Raw genomic sequence first — 15,959 nt, forward strand, 5'->3', positions numbered from 1 at the left:
GCCTCACTAGCTACAGTTTTGTTCAGTGCTATATGGCTTCCTACATGTAAATAAAGCAGACTAATAGAAACTGGGTCAGAAACTTATATTTTTCTTTTACTTAAAACTATTGATGATGCACACGGGGCAAAATAACAGAATGAAATACCCCATGTACTCTCTCATATGACACAATCTTGAGGTTAGTTGTGCTGCTCATGGTGCATTATGAAGCCAAGTTTTACCAGCATTTAGCTAGTTGTCAGTGGTGACAATAGTAATAGTAGTAAATTATTACTACTATTACTATTGTCCACCATCATAATGTAATATTAATAACAATAATACTAATAATAATAATATTAATGGTGATGCTGCTGCTGCTGCTGATGATGATGATATTTTAAAACAGATGACACAGGAGATGATGAGAATCAGGGAGTTGAAGAGAGAGAGTCAGTCGAGGAAGAAAGGGGAAGAACTGAGTCAGGAGAGGAAGAAAGGGGAAGAACTGAGTCAGTAGAGGGAGAAAGGGTAAGAACTGAGTCAGGAGAGGAAGAAATAACAGAATCAGGAGATAAAGATAGGGAAATGACAGGTGAAGATGAAGAACGTCCAAGTACAAATTTTTCCATCCATGATCCGGCAAGCTATTCTGTAAATACAAAAATTCCTACACATGTTAGGAGAAAAGGAACATTCTACAAGGTAGATGGACTCACTGACTCACATTCATTCTCACTCACTCACTCACTCACTCACTCACATTCATTCTCACTCACTCACTCACTCAAATATTCTACTTTTGTGATCACAAATTGTTATAATAATGTTGTTCACCTACATATTCACCTCCTTGATGGGCTTGTGATTTACCTCTGTTTATTCACGTTTCCAAACTGTATTTTAAAAAGTCACCATATTAGGATGGTTTTTTTTGTCAAATAAGATTTATCGCAATATTTGACCTCGATATTTGAAAAATCCTGGTTACGGCCCTGCTTGCCCAAGGGAGGTTTGCTGGACTTTCAGCTCGTCTGCGTTGGCCGGACTGTGTTTGAAATGTCCCACCATTTTACGACACTTGGCAAGTGCAGCATCAAACCCCCTTCTCGCAGTGACATTACAATCGCTCTCTGTACAACATGTGCAACACACGGCAGATGCTCGAAGGGCAGTATCCTCCCTGCGGCCACCATATTAGGAGCGCTGTCTGTTCCAACAGAGCAGATTTTGTCAACTATCCCCGACCTCCATAAACTGCCTAGCACAGGCTTCTGCAAAGTGGCGTTCTTCTGTTTTCATCACACCTAACGGCAGACAAAGTACATCGGCCTACACCCGAGCTAAAATATCAAGGTAAAAGTCATCACAGTTTGCTTACCTATTTTGACCCAGTTCCCAACCCAATTTTGAGAATAGATTAACAGCGATATTTTTTATATCGCCCGATAAGACTCAAATTATCGCAGCACGTTAACGCCGATAACGGCCCACCACTAATTCATACATATTTTAGATACATATATATCATATGTACATATGATGTCTACCTTAGATGTCAAAGCCATTCATCAACATAATACAAAATAATTTATTCTTATCGCAATTTATTCTGGGTTTGCATATTTTCAATGACCCAGTAGAGTGTTTTTCCACTTGATACTTCAGTAAGTTGCTCAAAAGTGGATCCTGTCTACAAACCTTATTGACAATTTGAAATGTAGTCAACACGACTAGATTTCTGTGAGGAGGAAATCTCAGGTGCTTCGGTAAGAGGGAGAGCTCTGGTTTTGTTGTATGAAGGCAGTTTGTGGAAGCTCAAGATTTGTAAATGTGTCTTGAACTGAATTGTTTCTTATTGACTGGTAACATGGTGGAAGGGAAATATGAGATACTCCCAGATGAGGAGGTAAAGGAGGCAGAAGTAGACTATGACAAAACAGCTTTATTCATTTGGTTTGATATCCTATGGATTTAATAGTCTGGTAGTAAAATGTGATGGTGATGGTGGCGGTAGCTTTTAAGCAGAAGCTACAGGATCAGCCACAGGTGGGAGTAATGATGATAATGAGGCCAACAGTGTCACTGCCAATTGAGGAACCTGAAACACTGAAAACAGCGACAACACAGACAAAGAAAAAACACAAACCCTGACACTTGTTTTTTTTGCCAGAAAAATCAAAACCCATTAGATGCTTCTGCTGTATCACCAAGCCTGCTCAAATGAATCCCTGGTTTGAGATTTTTATTTTTCCTTTTTTTTTATCTGAGATATCTGGTATGGCCAGCTGTCCATTATACAAAGCAGATCACCAGTTACTTACAGTTCCTTGAACACTGTTCTCTGATTTAAATTCTAAGAGATATTTGAGAGGCTCCATTTAAGCCATTTGAATAAATTATAAATTGTGACTTCAGCTAAGAAACCTACATTTGACCAAAATAAATCCAGAGATTTTTTTTAACTATCATTTCTAAATGGTGATGGTAGATAGAGCGGAATGCCTTTATTTGTTAAATCTCAGGACATACTACCTAAAAATCAATGTAGGAGGCATGTTCTCTCCCCAGTCTGTCGCATAGCAGTGTGCACATTTGAAACTAGTAATGTTGCTATGGCAACATCAGCCTCTCCAATTAAAGCCTTTATGTAAAGCGTTACAGAGGGAATTCAATGGGAAAACATAATTTTATAACATTAGACAGATGCAGATGACTGATTGCTTCAGCATTAACATGTACAGTGCGCCGAGAACCTTATAACTAAGAATGAGTGTTCTTTACATCGAGAGCTTACTCTCATAGCTGAGAGTTTCAGCTATTTTTTGACCCAAGATTACTCCAATTGAGTTACAAAGAGGAAGCAGACAGCAATATGCCCATCTACACTTCATTGCTCTCACTCAAAAAAGCTAAGAGAGTAATGCGTAATGATATAGTAATGCCTAGTCAGAACTGACATCTGTGCACATCTACTATTTGCCATAAAGAGCTGAATTTTCACTCATGTACACATTTCCATTCATATACAGATAATGATTTTCCTCTTTATTGAAGTAAATCTATTAATGGTTTTTGATGTCATGTCAAACAAGATTTGTATTGACTGGCTGGGTACATTTACATTACAGATTCTATAAACATAAAGTAACAATATTTTGTCTTTATATACAGGTAAGTTGCCTATCCTCAGAGACAAGGGAGGCAAGAGGAAGATCTAAATAAAAAAACAAATACTTTTGGTAAACAATTTCAGGATAACAGTTTTAGCGATGAAATATGTTCTCTTTCTTGGAAAAAATAACGGTGTCTATCTCTACCTGCAGGGACAATCGAGAAGAGGAAAGATGGTCTGTATTCTCGGCCATGACTCTTACATCAGGGTTAGATCTTTTATGGTCACACCTGGAGCAATAACTACCAACTTCGATAATGGTTAAGCTATCTATATTCAGCTACAATGTCCGGGGACTGAACGCAAAACTTAAAAGAGTGAAATGCTTAGACTTACTCCGTCGCAAGAATGTAGATGTAGCATTTATTCAAGAAACACACCTGAGGGCGGAGGATGTAGCACGCTTTCAAAATAAGCAATATAAAGTCGTGACTTCAGATTGTGGGAGTTCTAACTCTAGGGGGACAGTCATTTTGACCAAAAGGAGCTTGACCTTAGAGGTGGACAAGATTAATAAAGGGGCATCAGGTCGCATAGCATTTTAATGTGCATCCATATATGGAAAGAAAGTAGCCTTTGTATCCGTATACGCACCAGCAGTTTTTGACCCTCTCTTTTTTCGTGAACTTACCAAAGAGCTGCTGTCCTTATTAGACTACGAGCTGATTGTGGGAGGGGATATGAACGCAGTGTGCAACCTTAATTTAGATAGATCCACCTTGTCAGTTTCCCACACCCAGCGGGCAGCATCAGCTGCTCTCAACGCCATGATAGAGAATATTAACCTAGTTGATATGTGGCGCGTTCAGAACCAGGGCATTAGAGACAATACATGCTTTTCCGCGTATCATAAATCACATTCCAGAATCGACTACTGTCTGCTTTCTTCGAGTCTGAAAACAGGCGGAGACCCGATACAGGTGCTGCCGGCGACGCTATCTGACCATAACCCGCTGTTGATGACAATAGATCTTAGTCACAGACTCAATAAAACACCTAGATGTCGCTTTAATACGACACTTCTGCAGGATGAGGTATTTGTAGCACAAGGAAAAGAATTACAGAATTCGTAGCCAATAATATAGGCACATGTAACCCATGAAATGTGACATAAGTCAAAGTTAAAAATGTTAATAAAAGAATCATTTGTTAAAAAAAACTAAAAGAATGGTGACAGAAAAGTCATGTCGCTGTCCCTTTAAGAATCAGTATGCAGCACCTCACTGACGCTGCCGCAGATAACTGAGGGAGAGAGCAGAGGGGAGATTGCAGAAAGTGTGCGGCGGCTAATTAGAAAATGAACAGTGAAAAAGTTAATTCAGAACCCATAAAACCATACTTATGGGAATTGACGAGGAAACGGATACAACCCTAGCGACCCCGGTTTTGGTGAGTTTTGTGTTTATTTTCTTGCGGGGAGCTAATGCTAAAAACGTAGCAATTTACAAAGAAATGCTTCGTCATAGACTGTCTACCACAGTGGTACCCAAACTATGGCCCACGGGCCACATCCGGCCCGCCTAAACAATTGGAGTGGCCCACTTAATAATCCCAAACAATCCCTCTAAACATGGCCTATTTTTTAAAATTGTATTTTCCTATTATAAAATATCCGCACTTAATTATTAAGGTTGGTATTCCGATTAAGATTTACCTTATTTACGAATTATGTACAGTTGTAGCTAAATTTAACCAACCCCATACACACACACAATGGTATATTCCAACTTGCTTGTAATCAACAGTCAAGTGCGCGCGGGTGAGGCGAGCTAACGAAAGAAAAGCAGAAAACAAAATGTCGTAACGGAAAATAGATTCAGAGTGTAGAGTTTTTAAACAGCAATGGTAGGATGAATATTTTTTTGTCCTGTGCAAGAAAAAGGCAGTTTGCCTTATCTGCAAGGAGACAGTGGCGGTGTTTAAAGAATTCAACATTCGCTGGCACTATGAAACTCGCCACAGAGGGCATTATGCTAGCTTGCAGGGTCAAGTGAGGAGAGACAAGGTGGCTAAGATAAAAAGTGGATTAGCTGCCCAGCAGAGTACAATGCTACGCCAAACACAGACGAACCTGTCATCCATTCGGGCCAGCTTCAAGGTAGCTAAACTGATAGCAAGCTGTGGAAAGTCGTTCAGTGATGGGGAGTTCATTAAGAAGTGTTTGAATGCTGTCGCGGAGGAGGTCTGTCCGCATCTACAGTAACCAGGCGAATAGAAGAAATGGGACATAATGTACATGTCCAGCTAAAAGAAAAAACTAAAGATTTTGAGTGTTTTGCATTGGTAATGGATGAGAGCAATGACGTGCAGGACACAGCACAACTGCTGATTTTTATTTGGGGAGTTAATTCAAATTTTGAAGTGTCCGAGGAGCTGGCAGCTCTACAAAGTCTCACAGATACTATGACAGGAGAGGATATTTTTTGTAAAGTACGCCAAATGATGGAAGAGTTGGGTTTAGACTGTTCTACGCTGGCTAGCATCACAACAGACGGTGCTCCAAGTATGAGTGGTGCGTCGAGGGGGCTAATGGGGCGCATAAAAATCGAAATGCAGGGACGAGGTCTCACCCCCCCATTACAAGTCCACTGTCTGATTCACCAGCAAGCACTGTTCTGTAAAGTCCTGAAGTGGGAATCTGTCATGAAGGTAGTTATGTCCTGCATAAACTTCATCAGAGCAAACGGACTTAAACACAGGCAGTTCCAAGCTTTTCTCTTTGAGCTGGAGTCTGCCCATGGAGACGTGCTTTACCACACTGAAGTCCGATGGTTAAGCCGGGGCAGAGTTTTGAAGCGTTTTTACGACTTACTGCCCGAAATCAACGCCTTTCTCCTGACAAAGGGAAAAACTGTCCCAGAGCTGATCGACGCAGGATGGAAATGGGACCTCGTCTTTTTAACAGATGTGACAGAAAATTTAAACGGCCTCAATTTACAGCTGCAGGGCAAGGGGAAATTAATCCGTGAAATGTACTCCCACATCAAAGCATTTGAGGTTACACTGGCGCTGCTTGTTGGACAAGTGCAAAAACAAGACTTCACCAATCTCCCTGCTATTCGAAGCCTCTCAGCTGAAAAACCAGCGGTCCCATTCCCAACCGAGAAGTGCAAGGACGCACTGTAAACGCTGAGGGCGGAGTTTAGAGTGAGGTTCCGTTTTTGCTCAGTTGGAAGCTCTGTCTGAGCGAGAACTGGACTTTCACTGCAGTGTGCGGGCGTGCACATACACAGGCGGGATTCAAGATGGCGAGCCAGACCTAGACCTTCGTCTTCTCATCCTCATCGTATCAGTGAGGAAATCCTCTGCATATGGTGACTCGCTACCAGAGCGGTAGGAGTATTGGATAAGTTTGAACAGAACGGAGAACTGATTGAACAATATTTTTCCTTTATTTTTTGGACTGAATCGGACTGAAACGTTTCATTGAGCTGAACTCAAACTCACATTGAACTTGAACGGATTTAAAGTGTCATACTTTTATTTGCATATTGAGTTAATATTTTTGAATGTGATTTTGAAGGATTGTGGCCCACTTTTATTGATTATTTTGAACTGTAGGTTTAATTTTACCTGTAAAGAAAGAAAAAGAGTTAACTCGGGAAATAAAATAGGATCTCAAAATAGGTCTAACCTAGGAAATAAAACGGTCTAACCTAACTTAAATTTAGCCTTACTGAAACAACCTAGGTGAATTGAAGGAACAAAAAGTAAAGGGTGAAATACTTTTTTATTTTTATCATTTATTTAATTGCACTTAACTCTTATAAGAACCTGCAAGGTATTTTTTTGTTTTGTCTAGGGGAGAGTGGGGTGAGTTGTGCCAGTTTTTACTTAAATTGACTTTAAAACGAGGCTATGACAGTAATGCTTCCATCTAAAATATGTACATATATTTCAGGATGAGGTGCATCCCTGCAAACAATCACTTTGGATCTGAAATATAGTATTTAAGAAATATGGCTTTCTGAAAAAAAGTGGTCTCGTGGCACAACTTGCCCCCAGTGCGGGGTAAGTTGTGCCTTTGGAGAGAATACATTGGGGTAAATTGTGCCATTGATTATTGAAGTAAAACAGTATATTTTGATCTCAGAAACAGCAATGCTATATAAAAGATAGACAAAGTCAATACAAAATTACTCATTTAAGGTTTATTTAGTTATTTTACAACATCAAAGGCCAATTTTCTACAAGCCTATTGCGCCACATGAACACATCAAAGGTCAATTTTCTTAAACAAGGCCTAGTGCCACATGAACACGTTTAGAACAAAATTAAATTCAAATGAAGACCAAAGTGACTGCAATTCTCTTCACAGATCTGGCCTACTATATAGCATCCCACTTGTCGATGCTATAGGGAAATATAAATTTCTGCTCCCTTCTGGCTGTACCACCAAGTTTTTGTGGTGTGGGTAGTTTCTTCAGCACATCTTCTCTAGGGATGACTCCTTCATCATTTTCTTTGAAAGTGAAGATGGGCTTCCCATCCACAGATCTCTTACTACTTTGCCTTAGAAACTGCGCTGATGTCGGCACCATCAACCTTCTCAACCAATTCAACGTAGTTGTAGGATTTGGTTTTGCCTGCAAAGTTCACAATGACAAAGTCCCCAGCAGACAGATCCTTCTCACCATCATCATTCTGGACATCTGAACTCTCATAGTCAGTGGTGTCATTAAGTGGAATGCAAATGTCACTCTCTTCTGAGCTACTGGAGACAACCACTTCTTTTTTTGGTTTGGTTGGTTTGGACCCTTTCAGAGCCCCTCTCTTCTTATTTTCATTCCTTTTCTCCTTTTCACCCCTTTCATTTTCATTGTTGTGTGTGTTCTCCAGGTCATCTTCTACTTCATCATCGTCAATCATGACTTTACATTTACGTTGATTTGATTCTTTGAGAGCCCTTTTCCTCTGCCTTTCATTCTTTTTCTTTTCAGCCATTTTGTCATCTGTTTCTTTTTGTACCTTCTCCAGCTCCATCTTCTCAGGTGTGTCAGTCACGATATCGGTTTCATTTCTCCGGGCGTACTCAAAAGCCAGTTCACAGCATTTCATGGGACTTAGACCGTGAAACATTGCTGCTAGTGCCTTCATATGTTCTGCCAGCTCTTTCTCCATATGTTCGTCAAAGACTTGATTGGCAAGTCCAGTTCTTTTATATCCTGGTCTTATGTATTTTCCATCTATCTTTTTCTTCTCCATGTATCATTTTAATGTCATCCTGCATATGTTCATCTGCCTCGCCACCTGACGAATGGACTTCCCTTTCTCCACCACTTTCACTGCTCTGTCCATGTCCTCTAGAGGAGTGGAGGCCCTGCCTGTCTTCCTCTTATAACTCCGTGGCATGATGGTCTATTTCTGTTTTTGGTTTAAAATTAAGAATGTCAGATAGTTTTAGTGATAAAATGTAAGAATACAATGTACAGTTACAATAAAATAATATGTTTAAAATATTCATAAGTGGGGGTGAGTTGTGCCACTGGCACAACTTAACCCAGGCCCTTTGGCACAAATCACCCCAACCCTACCATTTTGTAAAAAATGCATCATCCAGCAGTTTTGAGGTAACATCATGCTAGCTGTGTAGACTCATAGTGTAGCTTACCAAAGCAATAAAACATGTGTGAAATGTTTTTAAACTTGTCTATAACTGTTCAGACACAACAATAAAAAAACATTGATCATAGATATTTTACTTTGAAAGGCAAAAAACTGTTTTTTGAACTTAAATGTTAAACCTTTCATGCAACTGATGGCTCAGACTTCTTGATGGCTCAGACTTCACCCCACTCCCCTACTGTGTTTTATATGTTTCTACTGCATTCAGTAAATTGCCGGCCTTTTGAACTTAAAGCAGTGGTCTCTGGTCTTATTATTTTTGCTCCCCACTCCTTAGAGCCTAGAACTGGTCCAGTGGCGCAGTAAGTGGTGTGATACCGGTGCTACACACAGTAGAGGATGCCTCATTTATATGGATGGCCACCAAGGGATGTATTAGGGACTTTACATCCTCTTATGCATCTCACCTTAAAAAAGAGAGGAGCCGCAGACTGTGCGAGTTAGAAAGGAAGTGTCATATACTTGAAAAGCAGTTAAAGGGTAAATACGCTAAATCGACGGAAAAAGAACTGAAGGGAGTTAGGGTGGAGCTCAGTGATCTGTTGAGGAGGCGAGCGGAATTCATCATGCACAGAGTCAGGCAGAGCTATTACTTTAACGGAAGCAAACCAAGCAGGTTATTAGTCATCAAAATGACTAATAATAAATTTACATCGGACCCAAAAGAGATAAATGTCACATTCCACTCTTATTACAAGGAGTTGTACAAATTCAATTCAATTCAATTCATTTTTATTTATATAGCGCCAAATACAACAAATGTCATCTCAAGGCACTTAGATAGTAAGTCCAATTCAAGCCAATTGGAATTCAATTAATTAATAATAATCATAATTCATAAAATAATCCAATTCGTTCATATAGAGCCAATTCAAAAACAATTTCCTAGCTAAGAAAACCAACAGATTACACTGAAAACTTTATGTTTTTCGGTCCAATCTCCCGGCCTGAGCGTGCCTGAGGCGACTGTGGAGAGAAACGACTCCCTTTTAACAGGAAGAAACCTCTGGCAGAACCAGACTCAGGAAGGGTGGCCATCCGCCTCGACCAGCTGGGGTTTGAGAAGACAGAAAGGGGGGGAGGGGGGGAGGGGCGCGGCGGCGGCACTGTAACACCATTCAAAGGATATCTGTTGGAACAGGGAAACACGAGTTAATGACCACAATAATATCACATATACATAAAGAGAGTAAAGTGAGGAAAGGTGTGACAGATGAGTCCCCCCAGCAGGCTGGGCCTATAGCAGCTTAACTATGGGATGTTTCAGGATTACCTGAGCCATCCCTATTCAAGGTAAACACAAGAAACTTGTGCTAACGAAAAAATAAATAAATAAAGGACCAGACTCAGTAAGTAATTCCCTATACTCCCTATATAGACAAATATATACAAATCAACATCTAATTTTGATTCAGAGAAATGTAAGCAATTTCTGAGCAGTCTGGATTTGCCCACATTAGGGGAGCAGGAAGCAACAGATCTGGGTCGTCCCATATCCTTAAAGGACAAGACCGTTTTTTTTTACATTGGGCCCTTGATTTCACATTATAACATGATGTTCTACTCACCCCTGGTTGTTGTTGGTAATTTGGAGCTGTTCCGAAGATATTCGAGAGGCGTCTGGCTGCTCTCTTGAGATATTCGGCCATGAAACGGTTTCCTATGAGCAACGTTATACAGGCACAAACTATGCTGTTTATAATTTATTAATTACTGTACACTAGCACTGATAACGTGGAGGTGCGTCGCTTACTTAAAAAAATCCGGGTTACTGTAATTTTGAATTTTAGCCGAATGAATAAATAGGCAGCAGGTCTGTGGGCTGTCTGTGGTAGTAGCACGACGATAACGTCAGTAACACCCACTTTACGACAAAAATTCAAAACAGCTCCAAATTACCAACAACAAGCAGGGGTGAGTAGAACATCATGTTATAATGTGAAATCAAGGGCCCAATGTAAAAAAAACGGTCTTGTCCTTTAAAGGAGCTGGAGACTGCGCTTAGGATGACAAATAAAGGGAAATCGCCGGGTCCAGACGGCATACCGCCAGAGCTCTTACTACACTTCTGGGATATATTAGGGCCAGTTTTGCTGGGATCGATCCAATCAGCGGTTGGAAAAGGTTCTTTCCCTACTCACACTAATGCTGCCCTGATTTCACTAATCTCCAAAAAAGGAAAGACAAAACTGACTGCTCAAATTATACACCGATTTCATTAATTGACTCAGACAAGAAGCTGTATTCTAAGGTACTGGTGCTACGTTTGGAGAGATACATGGACAAACTAATTCATAAGGATCAGATCGGCCTAGCAGCGGACAATATCCGACGCCTAATACATGTAATTAATGAAACCCAACAATAAAAGACTCCATGGGCGATACTGTCACTTGACGCCGAAAAGGCCTTTGACAGGCTCGAGTAGCAGTACTTGTGGGCGGTCCTGGAGAGATTTGGCCTAGGGAAAGGGTTTGTCGACATGATTTGTATTTTATATCTTAACCCCACTGCCATGGTGTCCACGAATGGTTTACATTCGAGCCCCTTTCCCATTTTTCATCCGACAGGGATGTGACCTCTCGCCAAGATTTATTCTCTCATTAGAACCGCTAGCCCAACATCTGAGGGCGACCCAGGTCATTGCACCTATTCGGATTAAAACCTTGTTGCATGCCATATCGGCTTTTGCGGATGATGTACTTATCTACTTATCGGATATCGAAAAGTCAATACCCTCTCTGTTAACCACTTTTGAAGAGTTCAGGATGTTATCAGGCTATAAGATCAACTGGACAAAGTCAGCTCTGATGCCCCTGAATCAACCGCAAAAGCGGTAGTTTTGCCTTATGACATTCCCATTACAGCAAAGATCACGTACTTGGGCATCCAGATTCAGCCTTCACTGTATAATATAGTGAAAACGAACTATGAGAACATTTTTAAAGAGGTGGAACGTGACATAGCTGTATGGACTTAATTACCAGCTTCACTGCAAACAAGGATTGCCTCCGTCAAAATGAACGTGTTGCTTCGTCTCAACTTTGTTAGCATGATGATTCCGCTCCCTCCTCCGGCGAGATATTGGAAGAGAGTTGACTCCCTGCTACGAAAATATATCTGGAATAGTGGGCATTCCAAAATTAAACTCTCCACCTTACAGTGATCAAAGCAAGAGGGGGGGCTGGCCTTCCCAAATTTTTTGAAGTACCATCAGGCCTTTCAGCTACGCCCACTTAAGACATGGCTTGACCGCTCCTCCCAGGTAGCCTGGAGAGATGTAGAGGGTATGTTAAAAAAAATTGTACTACCCAATGTTGTCATGTGAGATTATAATTTCAATAAAACAATTGTTCACAAAAAAAAGGAAACCTAAGCCTGGTGAATGTACTTATGGATAAGACACAAAATATGAAATATTAATAGATCATTGATTGATCTAAAATTTGGACCCATCAGTTTTTTCTGGAGTGTGCTTCACACAAAGAACAATACCTTTGATTTATTTTTATATATTGATATATATTGATATAGAGAATTAATACACAGGATGGAAAGGACAGGATGGATGATTCCTGGTTCAAATCCTGGTTGCGGCCTTTCTTTGTGGAGTTTGCGTGTCATCTCCATGTACACTGGCTTCCTCCCACCATCCAAAAACATGCATGTTGGAGTGAGTGGTAATTCTAAATTGACCCTAGGATTGAGAGTACATGGTTGTTTGTCTTGTCTGTCTTTGTTGGCCCTGTGATGGACTGGTAACTTGTCTAGGGTGTACCCCGTGTCTCGCCCAGTAGCTGTAGGGATAGGCTACTGGGGGCTGTATCCTATTCCAGCTGCCCTTGGGTGAGAGACAGGGTTGCCAGTCCATCACAGGGCCACATAGACACAAACGAGACAAACAACCATCCACGCTCACACTCATTCCACAGGTCTGTGGCAGACCCATGAGAATCAAAGTTAAGTAGTTGTGAGGTAAGGTTACATGAAATTATTTGATAGATTATAGTCCATGGAGGACTGTAGTCCTGGGGGAGGCTGTAGCTCAGGAGGAAGAAGTCACCTGCTAATCAGAAGGTCAATGGCTCAACTCCCAGCTTCTCCAGGCCACATGTCAAAGTCACAACCAGTTACCTTCAGAACCATCATCTTGAATGGAAAGGCATGGCAACATATCAGGATTGTTCATCATGATATAGATTAATTGTGGTTGATAATATCACTGATAAAAGCTTGATTAACAGGCATAACTAAAACATCACAAGTTGTAAACCCAAGGGCAGAATGATCCATGAGAAAGGAACCGGAGGTTTGCCTAAATCACAAAACTGTAATGAGAGAAAAACTTACAATTCCTTTTTTTTTGCAAATCTTACTGTCTCTAGTGGAAGGAAAAGAAATGAGACTGTGTATATACAAAAAGGACAAAATTATTTTTTTCGTAAACTAGCAAAATTATATTTGAATCTCAGTTTGTTATCGTCCAAAGGCACAATACATTTTATTTGTATTTTTTACATGTATTCAGCAGTGTTGCCAACAGAATGAGAAAAGGGAGAATGTGTATTAAATATAGGCTACTAATATATTAATAATTGAATTAATTATATAAAAAAACATAATTAATATGTAAATGTATTTATAAATACTCCAAAGACCAGTCTGGTTAAGAAAACAGGCAGAAGACAAGGACCACAAGACAAACCAGTGGGGAGCTGATCAGCATTAGGACCAGTGTCTTTACTGCCCCTAGTGGTAGTGACCACTGGTCCGTGCCAGGTAACAGCTGGTCCTGACCACACGGATCTGCATAATTAATAATTTAAATAACAATAATAATCATATGATATGATGTATTTCATAGACAAACGATTGTGATCTCTGACATTTATCCATGCACCTAACAATGTGGACAAACCGACCGGAAAAGGGAGAAAATACTAAAGCCGCTTCACAGATCACTGAGGAGCTGGTCAGGACCAGTGTCTTTAGCGCCCCCAGTGGTAGGGACCACTGGTCCGTGCCAGAGACCAGCTGGTCGTGACCACTAGGAGCTGGTCCTGACCACATGGACCTGCATAAATATTAGGAGATTGTATTTTATAGATTTTTATAGTCATCAAACAGTGCTGCCACCATGACCAGAAAAGGGAGAAGATGTATTAAAATGACAAAAGCCGCTTCACGGACCACTCTCTAACTGATTCACACCACAAGGACCACGGGACAGATCACTGAGGAGCTGGTCAGGACCAGTTTCTTTAGCGCCCCTAGTGGTCATGACCACTGGTCCGTGCCAGAGACCATGGTCTGTGCCAAGGAGCAGCTGGTCGCGACCACTGAGGAGCTGGTCATGGCTACATGGATGAACATAAATAATACAAACGATAGAAGTTTGTATTTTATGGACAAAAGATTCTGATTTATTCATCAAACAGTGCTGCCACCACGACCGGAAAAGGGAGAAGGTGTATTAAAATTACAAAAACTGCTTCACAGACCACTCACTGACTCATCAAGACCACAAGGACCACAGGACAGACCACTGAGGAGCTGGTCGTGACCAGTGTCTCTAGCGCCCCTAGTGGCAGTAACCACTGATACGTGCCAGAGACCATGGTTCCAGGACAGACCAAGATTTTGGCCACAATCCTTACTGAACACGGATGCTGGGTTAAATAATGATTCTAAATTGACCTTTATGATAAATGTGAGCGTCAGTTGTTTTTTTTTCTGCCAACTTTTCTAAAATGTAACTCTTGCTATGATAGGTACTAGCACAAATATGAAGATTATTGCTGCCATCACCTTTAGCATAAGCAAAAGACATGTATGTGCTTTCATTAAAGTTTGAGATCATTAATTACAAACGAAGGGGTGTAAAAGAAACGTTGCAGATTTAGATTTAAAAAAATTTGCAATCGAATAAGCTATGTTAGTAAAACAATGTGATTCAGTATCTTTCACATAAACATGAACTTAGCAGTTTGTCGTGTTAGCTCAATTTTCAGTCCCACAGTAGGGCTTGGGCTAAGAAATTGATGAATTGCGAACACTGATACTATTTCAAGTCTATTTTGTACAGCTTTGTGTTGAAGCATTCGTATGTGCATACACTGCGCTCATGTATGTCTTTCTTGGTGTCTTGCTTTGTGTGTGTGTGTGTGTGTCTGTGTAGGTGGGCGGGGGCGGGCAAGGGGGGATTTGTGGAGCAATTGTTTGGCAGTGGTATTTCAGGCACATGGCTGGGCTCTTTGACAGTCTCACAGCAAGCAGATTAAAACAGAGTGAGAGTGAGTTAGAGAGAGAGAGAGTGAGAGTAGAGAGGGAGGGGGAGAGAAGGACACAATCTTCCCAGTCTTTTAATGTCTCTCAGCCTACACAATCTCCCGGCACAACCTCAGGCTCAGTAATGTTGGATACGCTGTGAGAGTGAGCTCTACCTTTCAAAACCGCTCTGCTGCTTGAGGACACACAAAACAAAAACCAGGTAAGAAGACTTTTGTATTGCTACTGTTGTTTGTGTTTATTACAGTAGACATTTAGAGCTATGTATGCAATGTATTCTATTACAAATAGATATTCTCTTGTATCAGACAGAGATTACATTTGTATTGTCAACTACTCTCCTTAAGTAGTTTGCACAATAAGTCAGTTATCCAGACATTACTTGAAGGTAAAATGAGATATAAGGGTCTCTTGATTCCATAATCTTTTAATTCCTTTAAGCTGTTGGCTGTTTGTAGAATCCCAGCAGGGGTGTGGGTTTATCTAACAAGTTTTTTACGCATAGATGGACAGCTGTATAGCATCACAACATTGCATCTTGTCATCTCTTCAGAAAGAACATTTAAGAAAACAAAAATGAAGATATATTAAACTGACAGGAAGGAAAACTGACAGGAAATAGCATGCACTTGGGTATGATTAATGTATGTACATAGACACAAATGCACTCCCACACACTTTCTTGGCTGCCTTTGGACAACCAGTTACCTACTATCCTTTCCTTCTCACTTATCACAGTCAGATAAACATTTCAACACATGTGGCAGAGACGGGAGCCAAGATGCTAATGAAGAAGTGCTCACACCCTTTTCAGGGTTTAAAATCACACTGCTGTTCTTGCATAAGATTTTATATAGTAAAATTAAGTCCTGACTTATTCTTTCCCCGA

The 15,959-nt window shown here is 40.6% G+C and overlaps 1 protein-coding gene across 2 annotated transcripts in view; it reads left to right on the forward strand.

Annotated features, from left to right (window-relative positions):
• Positions 1-15,046: 15,046 nt before the first annotated feature.
• The window catches only part of palmdb (palmdelphin b), a 56,516-nt gene continuing 55,603 nt past the window's right edge, over positions 15,047-15,959 (forward strand). The window contains exon 1 of one of the 2 annotated variants that reach the window (XM_075452159.1): positions 15,047-15,272. The gene's annotated coding sequence lies outside the window, so the exon portion shown is untranslated. The remainder of the gene's footprint in view (positions 15,273-15,959) is intronic. The other variant, XM_075452157.1, reaches the window with a different exon arrangement.

Source organism: Odontesthes bonariensis, chromosome 20 (assembly GCF_027942865.1).
Source record: "Odontesthes bonariensis isolate fOdoBon6 chromosome 20, fOdoBon6.hap1, whole genome shotgun sequence".
Classification (NCBI taxonomy): Eukaryota; Metazoa; Chordata; class Actinopteri; order Atheriniformes; family Atherinopsidae; genus Odontesthes; species Odontesthes bonariensis.